This window comes from Notothenia rossii (genome assembly GCF_949606895.1).
Source record: "Notothenia rossii genome assembly, chromosome: 8".
Taxonomy (NCBI): domain Eukaryota; kingdom Metazoa; phylum Chordata; class Actinopteri; order Perciformes; family Nototheniidae; genus Notothenia; species Notothenia rossii.
Window position 1 is genome coordinate 26,083,531 of NC_136906.1, and position 13,303 is coordinate 26,096,833.

The 13,303-nt window shown below is 39.6% G+C and overlaps 1 long non-coding RNA gene across 1 annotated transcript; it reads left to right on the forward strand.

The window, feature by feature from the left end:
• Window positions 1-8,946: 8,946 nt before the first annotated feature.
• On the forward strand, window positions 8,947-12,329 carry LOC307014009. Its single transcript, XR_013801127.1, has 3 exons — window positions 8,947-9,494; window positions 10,592-10,671; window positions 11,244-12,329. It is a non-coding gene; the product is annotated as an uncharacterized lncRNA (long non-coding RNA).
• The last annotated feature ends 974 nt before the right edge of the window (window positions 12,330-13,303 follow it).

Sequence of the window (13,303 nt, forward strand, 5' to 3'; positions counted from 1 at the left end):
GGGGGGTCAGGGCTTGACCAAGGCCGACCCAAAGTGCACGGTGGGCGGACTCATCACCTCCGTGATGAGTCTCCATTGTGATTGGAAAAATTCCTTCGGTGGGCGGGAAAAAAAACGTGTTCGTCAGAATCGTCACTTCCTGTACTGACAGTGGAGGTGTCCTGAGAGTGCAGCCTGCACCGGAACTGTCCTGAGAGTGGAGGTCTGCAGGCAGGCTCCCATGAACTTTACAGCAGAAAAAAATATGTTTCTACCCATGGATGCAATACATATTATTATGAATATAGTTAGATTCCACCTTCATGATTATGTATCTGTGAGTGAATTGTTTTCTAAGACGACCCTTTTATTTATATTAGGTCTTAAAGTTTTTGCATAAATTAGGGCGTGGTCACATTGAGTGACGGCTCTGTGAAGTGACTGCTGCTGTTAGCTTCTTGTCTCTCTGCTAGCTGCTCCGTGAAGCTAAAGGGACTCTGCCTGTTCAGCTCATCCAGGGAACACAACTTGCCGCCGGCCGTGTTTGTTTGTTCTTCATGCTTATATATCGGACTATTGTGACTCGTTCTGCGGTTGAAACAGACGGTGCATGAGTGCGGTTTTGCGGTAAGTGAAATTCGAGTACTTATTTATGTGTTAATAATTTTAATCAGCTACGTAATGAATTTTAAGGCTCGGGTTAGCATGTAAGCGAGTGGTAGCTACATCGGTGCTAACGATGCTAATAGTAGCCTCCAAGTTAAAATCATAGACTATATTTATAAAGGTGAAAACGAAATAGACAAGTGTTAAGCGTTAAGTGGGATAATACTGTTGAACAAACGGCTTCTGTTTGAGGTTGATAAAATAAGGTCATCCTTGTAACTTAGAGAGATGATTATTATGTAGGTAGGAACTGTATGCATCGCTAAGGTTAATTTAAATTGGCCATGCTCAAGTATGTAGAAAAGCTAATGTCGAAGTAGTGTATGTGAAATCAACCTCACAATAAGATGTGTGTATATTACAATTATTAATGTCATATTTCAAGATGATTACTTAGATACAGACAATATGGTTGGTTGAGCTGGAGTTCATTATTGAGCTTAACCGTTAACATCTGAAGAACAAACCCAAACCTTGTTGTTTTTATGAATTGTATTACCAAATTGGTATCAAATAAACAGTAAGCATTGGTAACACAACTTCCAAAGCTACAGTAGAATAAAAAGGACCCTGACTTGGACAATACATCATCCAACATGTTCAACAGAAGGGAATCAGTTATATTGTTTGTACACATGGTACTTTACATATATATCTGTTTTTTTAAGGTGTCCAGGTGATGCAGACAGGCTGGACCAGAGAGTGAGAGACAGAACTGGACTCCTCACAGCAGTGAACTTCAGCTCAGGTACAAAGACTCTTTTGTTCATACTGTACAAAGAATCAAGAAAGATATTGGTTTAAATAAATGAAGTATTGACTTTAATACACTGATATACATTCCATTAAACAATACTAGATCACCTACACATCAGTGAAGTTGAGGGTTTTTTCCATGCAAAAAGTTAAATTTAGATGTTAACAAATAATGTGATTTTGTCAGCTTTCTAATTTAATGTATTAAAGGCAAAGATATTTAACACATAGTGCGAACTGCTACTATTTATCTCTCAATATTGTCTGTAAAAAACGTTGTAAAAGTTATTCTTTCAGTGAGACAAAAGAGCAAGCTTCTACAGTTGCACTACGTTTTGATAACAGTTAAATATTATTTTGATAATAACATATATTTCAATGTTGATGAACTTCATACTTTTCATTCATAATCTGATTGTCTTTGTAGCTCACTGTTGAAATAAAAAAAAAACATTACAATTACAAAATAATTATATCTACAGCCCCTAAACACACAAACACACCGCTTTCACAAATAACACACTTGTTCTGCAATAATATGTTTTATGTTTCATGTATTTTTTGTTAGGAAAGGACATGCCTGGAAGACACAACAATTTCTCCTTCTCTGAGGGTCAAGAAGAACATCCAAGAGGAAAATTAAAAGCTGATGCTATGAGATTTTAAGACCAGCACACTAAGAAACTACTTTTATTGTAAAAACAGTCAGCTGATCGAATGCACCTATTTCCACATCTACACTCCATCCGCTGATTATTTCTATTTGCCTCGCTTTATTAGTTTCACATCACTTGTGCCTTGTACCGCAGGGTTTGCAACGTCACAAATAAAGGGGGCCAATCTTCAGTGAGATGTGAATGTGTAATCTAACATTTTCAGTAAGAATAATGGACGAAAGGAGTGCAAATACAAATACAATTTATTGAAATGTGAAAAAGTTAATCAAATATTTTACAGTAAATAGAAAGTACATATGGACAGAAGGTGTAAACCTATTAAATGTATAAATAAACACATTTAGTCAAATAAACTGACAGACTAGGCCTGTGCAGTTGGTATCAGCTTTGCCCAGCATGGGCTCCTCCATCAGTCCTCTCCAAACCAAGAGACGGGACATCCATCACACGGAGGTTTCTCCCTGAAGTCTCTGCAGCTCTATGGACACCACACTGTCTCAATCCGTCCACACTGAATATGAGAGGGGGAAAATGAAAATAATAAATGCTTTAGACAATAAGAAATATAAAGTTGACTGTTGAGTTGCTCAGTTTTTTTAGATTGTCAATACTATTACTGTATAACTAATATATCAGGTTAAGAGGCACATTCAAATAAAGATTGGTCTTTAAATACATTTTGTCTTTTGAATTGTTTGTCTCAAGTCAAGGATCTAGAACTGGTACTTAGTTTTAATGATACAGTCTGGTTATTATGCTGTTTGGAGGAGGCCTCACAGGTAAGAGCACTAACTAGCTACCATGAAATGTACCTTAGCTTGACTTAAATGTATTAAACATATAGTTAAGTGATATCAAAATATAAATAACTAATGTCATGCAAACATATTAATATTTGCTTGATTCCAGTGTTGAATTTAACACAATTGCATACAAACGTTAAGGGATTTTAAGATTCTGAAGTATTATGCTAAAAACTCATTAACTTATATTATTATTTATAGTTTTGCTGAGTAGTCTCATGTCCGCTTACCTTAGAAACGTAAAATGCCACGGCAGTGTGCAGATGGGGAGCATGTTAGCTTAGCTTGGTAGCTTCAGCTAGCTCTGGAACTTTCAGCTCGGTGGCAGCAGGTCCCGCCTTGGCTCCGCCTCTTTGCCTTTATTTGGAGCAGGCTGAAGAAGGGGGGAGTTGAACTCTGACGTCACTGTCGAGCCGTTAGTGGCCGACTCCGCCTACTAAGGGCTTCTCGGCAACTCTGCAGAATCCTATGGGTGACCTCACAGACCCTACGTCCATTTATATATACAGTCTATTCCTCAGACACTGTTTCCTGCAAGATGTTGCAGGAGGGCCCCGGTACCGGGGTCTCTTTGGCTTAACAGGTTAACTATATCCGACTTTTACCATACTTTAAGGTTATTTATGTGTGCACTGTATATATTGTAGAATACAATTTTCTAAGATATTTAATATTTTTTACATATTTACTACTAACTAATTCTGTATATAAACAATATATATTGATGTTAAAAACTCCAACTTCGATAAAGATTTTGCTATTCTCAGATTTCTTATTCTAAAAACCTTTCTGCTTAAGGAAAGTAATTTAAGTACTATGAAGGTAAAACACACACATACACACATGCACAGATGGACAGGTGTGAAACCCACCAGGTGTTTTAATAAAGAGTCTCCACGGGTTAGAACTTTGATGAGATCACACACACACACACACACACACACACACACACACACACACACACACACACACACACACACACACACACACACACACACACACACACACACACACACACACACACACACACACACACACACACACACACACACACACACACACACACACACACACACACACACACACACGCACATGTAATGTCATTCATTTTATCTATATAAGGATACCTAAAGAGTGCCAGGTGGTCGGTGTCACACTCCACCACCTGTGTCATGGTGACCAGATGCTTCCTGTGGCGTGTGTGTGTCTCTGTGTGTGTATGGATGTGTGTGTGTGTGTGTGGGTGGGTGTGAGACTGCAGGAACTCACCGAGAGATCATCTTCTTGTTATTGTCCCCATGAGGTCTGTCAGTAGGAGGTGATTCATTAGGGTGGAAAGATTTCACGGCTCACTGTAGATCGGCTGAAACTTCACGTGGAGCTGAGAGAACGTCACGGTTGTAATGAGAATATATAACTCTAGCAACTGGAGATAAGTATTTTACTTATTATAGCATTTCTCCTGTGTTTAAAAAGATGTTAACTTGAATTTCAACAACAACAACATTAACAAAACTAACAGTTTATAACAGTACTGCAGATTAAATTGGTAGTCCTACATTAGAAACAGTTAGGACATGTTTAATTGCAGACTGAAAACACATAAAAGAAATATATACAAATATTATAAATATAGTACTTGCTGCACTTTCTGTATGTATATAAGTGCAAATTATCGGATGCTAACTGCATTTTGTTGGCTTGTCCTACGGGGTCCCATTGCAAACACGCTACAACTACAACTACAACTGCTTTTAAAAAAAACTATGCAAATACATAAACACAAATGTGCCAAAACACATGCAAATGAAGGAACCTCATCACCAACTTGACATCACTGCACAGCATTTAAAAAAAATACAACATTGTGACCGAAACTGTGACAACTTTTTTTTTGTATTTACATTGCGTTTGAAACTGCAGCGCATTTCTCCTAATGGCATGTTTTTGGGTCGTTGTAACTGTTGCATCTTTTGGCCGCCATATATTCCTGTACTATTACCCTGCATAAAGTGAAAGGGCCCATGTCATGGCCATTTCTACTGATCATATTTCCATTGTTTCGGTCTACTAGAATATAAAAAATTGTGTAATTTTCCAAACACACATTGGTTTCTCATACAGCATCTCTGTAAAGTATGTGTATTCACCGGTATTCACTCTCTGTCCTTAACGGCTTGTTGGAGCTCCTGCCCCCCCCCCTCCCTCCCTGTGAGCCCAGTGTGCTCTGATTGGTCGGGACGTTGCGAGGCTCGTTGCTGCGAGGAGCGGACAGGCTTCCGGTTCGGCGATACAGCGACAACAAGCAAAACTCATCCTGAGCACACACAAACACTCACAACCGAAGTAAAAACAATAAGTGTGACTTGATATTGGGTAAGAAAAAGGTTTATAACGCTGTGAGCATGGGTCTGCGGAGAGCATTTCTCCGCGATCCAAACTTAGCAGCCCGAAAAACGTTTACCCATTTGAACAGTACTACAATACTTACAGGTTGTGTACCCGAATCTCCCGCTGGTCCAAACCAAGCAGCAAACTGTGGGGAAGTATGGGCTCAGAACAGTCTCATAATACACACATGCACACAGAAGGATTCACACTTCTATTTAATGATCCGCAAAAGGATTCACACTTGTATTTCCGGATCCAAACTTGTGTTTTTCAATGCACACACAAATGTGATCCGTTTCATATACATGTAAATAAAATCCAAATACAGAAAAAAGTTTTACATATGTATTTTTGATCCACACCTATTTGTTTTCTGTTTAAAACCTCTGCACCTGCAAACACAAACCGCTTTCTGTCCATGGATCGCTATGCATTCGTGTGTGGGTTTTTTGAGACTCCCCTGATGCTCACCCGATTCGTACTTGTAATTTTTTATCTATCTATAGCCAATCAGATGTCTCCTCAATTCTAAGCCAATCACATGAGCGCGCCCCCACGAGGGTAGATTTCTTGCGTTCATGACGTAGCGCTTCATGTACGTATTTTGCGCAGTCCGGAGCTGACAGGTCCATGGAGCCTGCCTGCAGGCGCTAATCTCAGGACACCTCCACTCTCAGTACATTGCCACTTTCCCAACAGGAAATGCACGCAAATACAAGCCTTTGTATTACTAAGGTACAGCGCCACTTTCCAAACCATTGATGAATATAAATGTAATATATGTGTGTACCAGGGGCGGATCTAGACAAATATTCATGGGGTGGCAAGAGGGTGGCAGGAGAATTTCAGGGGTGGCATCCCCTGGCAGAAGTATATGCTGATTTAATCGCAGTCATATCAATCAATGTTAAATTGGAAAGCCACAATATTGATATTTTAACTCAATAACATTAGGTGACATTATTGTGGCACATCAGTAAAGCCTTAAATATAAATATATAAGGTGGCACACGTAATTTAATGAATTTTAACTGAATGAGTTGGTTTAACTCTTAGACCAGCAGGGGTACCAAATATGCAGACTGCTGCAATAAGTACATTAATTAACTGTCTCATCGATGTGTGTCTGTATGAATATGATAATATTAACAATCATATTATTCCTATCAGCTGTCAATCACTGTTATGATTCACATATTCAGTGTTATTATTAAATAAACTATATTTTTTGGAGGAGTTAATGATTAATGTTCCTCAAGATGCTTGCTCACCCTCCTTCAAATTTGAAAGACCAGTAATTACTATCATAATTCAAAAGAATCAAAGGAACAGTTCAGCGCCCCACAACTTCATTGCAAACAGTTACAACCTTGACTTTACATCAGAAAGAACAAACATTAAAGAAATGACTAACTGCATCAGTTAGGGTTAAAAAAAAAGTGTATTCAGCTAAAACATACATCGCTGCAGTTATTATCCAGTGGAAAGTCCTTACCTACTGGCCTAGTTAAATCAAAGTGGTTACTTTTTTTTGGCTGGGCAGTGAAGTTTTACACACCGTCTTATTTGACTTTCTCAGGACTTGAAACTGTTTTTTGGGGGCAGACCCCCACAAAGAAAAAACATGTATTTACACATGTAAGGTCATCTTCTTAAACAGTTTATTATTCTCATCGAGTCATCCGTGAGCAGAGCATCAAGTTGGCATGTCTATAACAGCTGAATGTGGCGATTACCATCTTGATCAGCAACAAAACGCCACACAAACTTATTAAGATTTAAAGCTATGGTGCGTTTTGAGTCAATGCTGAGTACAGCCAAACTTGACAGGCTCTTCTCTGTCATAGTAGACCGCAAACAGTTGCGGTGCCAGAGTATTTGTGTTGGGTAATCTATGGTAGGACTAACCCATACAGTGGTGGGGCTCAAGTCAGTATTTGCAATGTAATTACATACACGCTCCCCTTGACAGTGAAACGCCACGCGTGAGGGTTAGATTATTTCCCTGCCTCAATCCAAATGTAACTGTATGAAATAAAAAGGCACATTTGTCTTGTAGTAAATAAAAAGGGCGACCTGGAGCCAATCCTGCAATTTCCCCACAGGTGAAAGAGTTGAAAACCCAACCCCTGCAGGGGGGTCTGGGGGGATTCTCCCCCAGGAGATTTTTTGAAATACTAACATCAAATACACATTCTGGTGCTCTCTTGAGAAGAAAAATAAATAAATATATATTACTACACAAGGTATTTAAAAAAATTAATGCCATTTTAGTTTTTTGTTACTTTGTTCTGAAAGCTGAACCTGCTGCTCCTCACAGAGAGGAGAGGGAAGAGGCTGTGTGAATTACTTTACATCGTGGATAAGGGGGGATAGCCCCCATTGTTCTGTGTGTCAAAATGAAAGACAGCCCACACACCTATCAATCATCAAAACGTGGGGTCTTATAGTTGTACCGATGTATATAGAGATGTACTACAGCGCAAGTATTCTCCGTCGGGAATTCCTGCAACAACACCACGCCGTTATCGTGATTCTGATTGGCCAGAAGATATTATCAAAGATGTTCTATTGAGAAGACGATCACTACGTGACAAAAGTGTTCAAAACCGTTTCTAGTCTTCGGTATTTCCAGACAAGTGGCTACTGAAATCGATATTACTAACTGCTGTCTGTGCAATTTACTCCGCGAGTTGGCAGACTTTATTTTGCTTACTTTAACATCATTGTTCATGGTGGGGCTAAGCCATTTATTGGTATGGCTGTAGCCTACCCCAGCCATACCCTGACCTCAAATACCTCATTCCTTCTGTCTACTTGTATCCGAAATGCTTCTCGTTTTGCGCTGTCCTCCCGTGCCACCCCGTAGAACCGCCACTGGTGTGTACACAAAAACGGCAGGCAAAACCGTTTTAAATGTGTGTTTCCTGTATGGCGAATACAGCTGCTTTATTTATGTCTGCATGAAGTTGGTGTGAGTGTGGAGGGAGCAGCTACAGATTAGCTTAGCCTAATCGATCAGTGCACTACGAAGCCAGTGCTAGACAGTGAACCGTCAACGGGGGGGAGCCCGGCCCCGCCGGTCATTATCGGCCGATATTCACTCTAAATAGTTTGATCGGTGCTCTCTATAAAGGCCGATCAGGAGAGCTGGATCTGATCGATATGGGCTTAAACGCGAGTGAAGTATAACCGGACGCGAGAGAGAGATCAGATCAGCTGCTGAGTCTGACGGAGACACGAAGCTCTGCATGATCACTTGAAGCTCCGCCCTCTGTTTAGCGAGCTGACCGGACTGCGCAAAATGCGTACAGTATATGAAGCGTCATGCAAGCAATAAATCCTACCCTCGTGGGGGCGCTCTCATGTGATTGGCTTAGACTGGAGGAGACATCTGATTGGCTATAGATGAGAGAAATTACAAGAACGAATCAGGTGAGCGTCAGGGGAGTCTAAAAATCCAGCGATCCATGCACAGAAAGCGGTTTGTGTTTGCAGGTTCAGGGGATTTAAACGGAAAAAAAATATGTGTGGATCAAAAATACATATGTAAAACTTTTTTCTGTGTTTGGATTTTATTTACATGTATATGAAACGGAACACATTTGTGTGTGCATTGAAAAACACAAGTGTGGATCCGGAAATATAAGTGTGAATCCTTTTGCGGATCATGAAATACAAGTGTGAATCCTTCTGTGTGCATGTGTGTATTATGAAACTGTTCTGAGCCCATAGGGAAGAGCCAGGACGCCAATACGGAAGTGCAACACACTGCAGTTAATATATTGGCCGATAGGGACTGACTGCAGAAAGGAGCAATTTCCATAGACCCCCATGTTAAAATGCCCAACTTTACAGCAGAAAAAAATATGTTTCTACCAGGTTTCTACCCATGGATGCAATAAATATTATTATGAATATAGTTAGATTCCACCTTCATGATTATGGATCTGTGAGTGAATTGTTTTCTAACACGACCCTTTTATTTATATTAGGTCTTAAAGTTTTTGCATAAATTAAGGCGTGGTCACATTGAGTGACGGTCTGTCAAGTGACTGCTGCTGCTAGCTTCTTGTCTCTCTTCTAGTTGCTCCGTGAAGCTAGCTACAATGACTCTGCCTGGTCAGTTCATCCAGGAAACACAACTTGAAGCCGGCCGTGGTTGTTTGTTCTTCATATCGGGCTATTGTTAAAACAGACGGTGCATGAATGCGGTTTTGCGGTAAGTGAAATTTGAGTGCTTTATTTATGTGTTAATGATTTTAATCAGCTACGTAATGAATGTTAAGGCTTGGGTTAGCGTGTAAGCGAGTGGTAGCTACATCGGTGCTAACGATGCTAATCATAGCCTCCAAGTTAAAATCATAGACTGTATATATCAGAGCTCTCAAGTCTCACGCATTTCACTCCATTCACACGCTCACACGCCACACCTTGTATTTCTCACGCAGAGATTTCTTTCCAGGGTACCGCCCACCAAATCGCGCCGCAATTTTGTAAACAGACTAGGCTTGTTTGAGACGCGTGCACTACACTGGCCCCCCCCCCCCCCCCCCGTTGACATTCGGGATACAGAGGGCTTCATACTCCACTAGCACCCCCCCCGCCCCCCCCCCCCGTTGACATTCGCGGTACAGAGGGCTTCATGGGAACTTTGAGGGGAGATCTGTATATACGTAATGAATGGGCTTGGGTTGCGAGTGGTAGCTACATCGGTGCTAACGATGCTAATCGTAGCCTCCAAGTTAAAATCATAGACTGTATATATAAAGGTTAAAACAAAATAGACAAGTGTTAAGCGTTAAGTGGGATAATACTGTTGAACAAATGGCTTCTGTTTGAGGTTGATAAAATAAGGACATCCTTGTAACTTAGAGAGATATTTTATTATGTAGGTAGGAACTGTATGCATCGCAAAGGTTAATTTAAATTGGCTATGTAGACAAGCTAATGTCGAAGTAGTGTATGTGAAATCAACCTCACAATAAGATGTGTGTATATTACAATTATTAATGTCATATTTCAAGATGATTACTTAGATATTACAATATGGTTGGTTGAGCTGGAGTTCATTATTGAGCTTACACGTTAACGTCACAGTCATCTGAAGAACGAACCCAAACCTTGTTGTTTTTATTAATTGCATTACCAAATGGGTATCAAATAAACAGTAAGCATTGGTAACACAACTTCCAAAGTTACAGTAAAATAAAAAAGGACCCTGACTTGGACAATACACAATCCAATATGTTCAACAGAAGATAATCAGTTATATTGTTTGTACACATGTTACTTTACATATATATCTGTTTGTTTAAGGTGTCCATGTGATGCAGACAGGCTGGACCAGAGAGTGAGAGACAGAACTGGACTACTCACAGCAGTGAACTTCAGCTCAGGTACAAAGACTCTTTTTTTCATACTGTACAAAAAATCAAGAAAGATATTGGTTTAAATGAATGAAGTATTGACTTTAATACACTGATATACATTCCATTACAATACTAGATCACCTACACACCAGTGAAGTTGAAGGTTTTTTCTGTGTAAAAAGTTACATTTAGATGTTAACAAGCAATATGATTTTGTCAGCTTTCTAATTTAATGTATTAAAGGCAAAGATATTTAACACATAGTGAGAACTGCTACTATTTATCTCTCAATATTGTCTGTAAAAAGTGGTAAAAGTTATTATTTCAGTGAGACAACAGAGCAAGCTTCTACAGTTGCACTACGTTTTTATAACAGTTAAATATTATTTTGATAATAACGTATATTTCAATGTTGATGAACTTCATACGTTTCATTCATAATCTGATTGTCTTTGTAGCTCACTGTTGAAATAAAAAAAAAACATTACAATTACAAAATAATAATATCTACAGCCCCTAAACACACAAACACACCGCTTTCATAAATAACACACTTGTTCTGCAATAATATTTTTTATGTTTCATGTAATTTTTGTTAGGAAAGGAAATTCCTGAAAGACACAACATTTTCTCCTTCTCTGAGGGTCAAGAAGAACATCCAAGAGGAAAATTAAAAGCTGAGAGATTTTAAGACCAGTACACTAAGAAACTACTTTTATTGTAAAAACTGTCAGCTGATCGAATGCACCTATTTCCACATCTACACTCCATCGGCTGATTATTTCTATTTGCCTCGCTTTATGAGCTTCACATCACTTGTGCCTTGTACCGCAGCGTTTGCAACGTCACAAATAAATGGGGCCAATCTTCAGTCAGATGTGAATGTGTAATCTAACATTTTCAGTAAGAATAATGGACGAAAGGAGTGCAAATACAAATACAATTTATTGAAATGTGAACCAAAAGTTAATCAAATGTTTTACAGTAAATAGAAAGTACATATGGACAGAAGGTGTAAACCTATTAAATGTATAAGTAAACACATTTAGTCAAATAAACTGACAGACTAGGCCTGTGCAGTTGGTATCAGCTTTGCCCAGCATGGGTTCCTCCATCAGTCCTCTCCAAACCAAGAGACGGGACGTCCATCTGTCTCAATCCGTCCACACTGAATATGAGAGGGGGAAAATGAAAATAATAAATGCTTTAGACAATAAGAAATATAAAGTTGACTGTTGAGTTGCTCAGTTTTTTTAGATTGTCAATACTATTACTGTATAACTAATATATCAGGTTAAGAGGCACATTCAAATAAAGATTGGTCTTTACAGTAAATACATGTTGTCTTTTGAATTGTTTTTCTAAAGTCAAGGATCTAGAACTGGTACTTAGTTTTAATGATACAGTCTGGTTATTATGCTGTTTGGAGGAGGCCTCACAGGTAAGAGCACTAACTAGCTACCATCACATGTACCTTAGCTTGACTTAAATGTATTAAACGTATAATTAAGTGATATCAAAATATAAATAACTAATGTCATGCAAATACATTAATATTTGCTTGATTTCAGTGTTGAATTTAGCACAATTGCATACAAACGTTAAGGGATTTTAAGATTCTGAAGTATTATGCTAAAAACTCAATAACTTAGATTATTATTTATAGTTTTGCTGAATAGTTTCATGTCCGCTTACCTTAGAAACTTAAAATGCCACGACAATGTGCAGATGGGGAGCATGTTAGCTTAGCTTGGTAGCTTCAGCTAGCTCTGGAACTTTCAGCTCGGTGGCAGCAGGTCCCGGGAGTTGAACTCTGACGTCACTGTCTAGCCGACTCCGCCTACTAAGGGCTTCTCGGCAACTCTGCAGAATCTTATGGGTGATGTCACGGACCCTACGTCCATTTATATATACAGTCTATGGTCCAAACAAAGTAGGAACAGCATCGTTCTTCAGTTGCCCTACGCTGTACCTATCCGGCATGAATCGCTGAAAGGTTTGTGAAGCTTTGTTTCGTGAAATGCTGGCAGAGGGTGTGGACTCTGGGTATCCCCATGTCAGACTACCCAGGAAGTAAACAATGGAAAATGAGAAATCTCCAACGAGGTGTTTTGGGGAGGTCTTTTCTGTGTTAGAGTTTTACTCGCTATAGGGTGTACTTTGAGGGTTTTTTACTCTGCAGACCGTTTACATGCATAAAAACCTTCATAACACACAAGGGGACGGGTAATAACCGGAAAAGCATGACATGGGCCCTTTAAGTCTAATATAATTGAATTACAAGGGACACACATATTGCCAAAAAGAAACACGTTGCATGTTTGGCTTTCAAATTAAACTCCTTCTTGTTGCAGATGCTTCCTCCAGGTGTTGCAGATACTGAGTGTGGGCTGTAATCTTTGTTCATATGGAAATGAAACACCTGCAGTGGATCTGTTCATGTAGCTGTTGTCTGTTTGACTCGTGCTGTGAGAGGGAATCCCTCAGAGGATGTGATTCAGTCAGGTACGGCTGGAGGGAGGGTCTCGACCTTTCCCTGCTGTGAACCCCTGCTGGGCTCCAGCACCCTGCCGTCCTGCCCCCAACAACACGAACACCACAGGGGGGGCGAGCGTCAGACAATCGCTCCTCCTGCTGCTTTAGCCCCTGAAGACAAAAT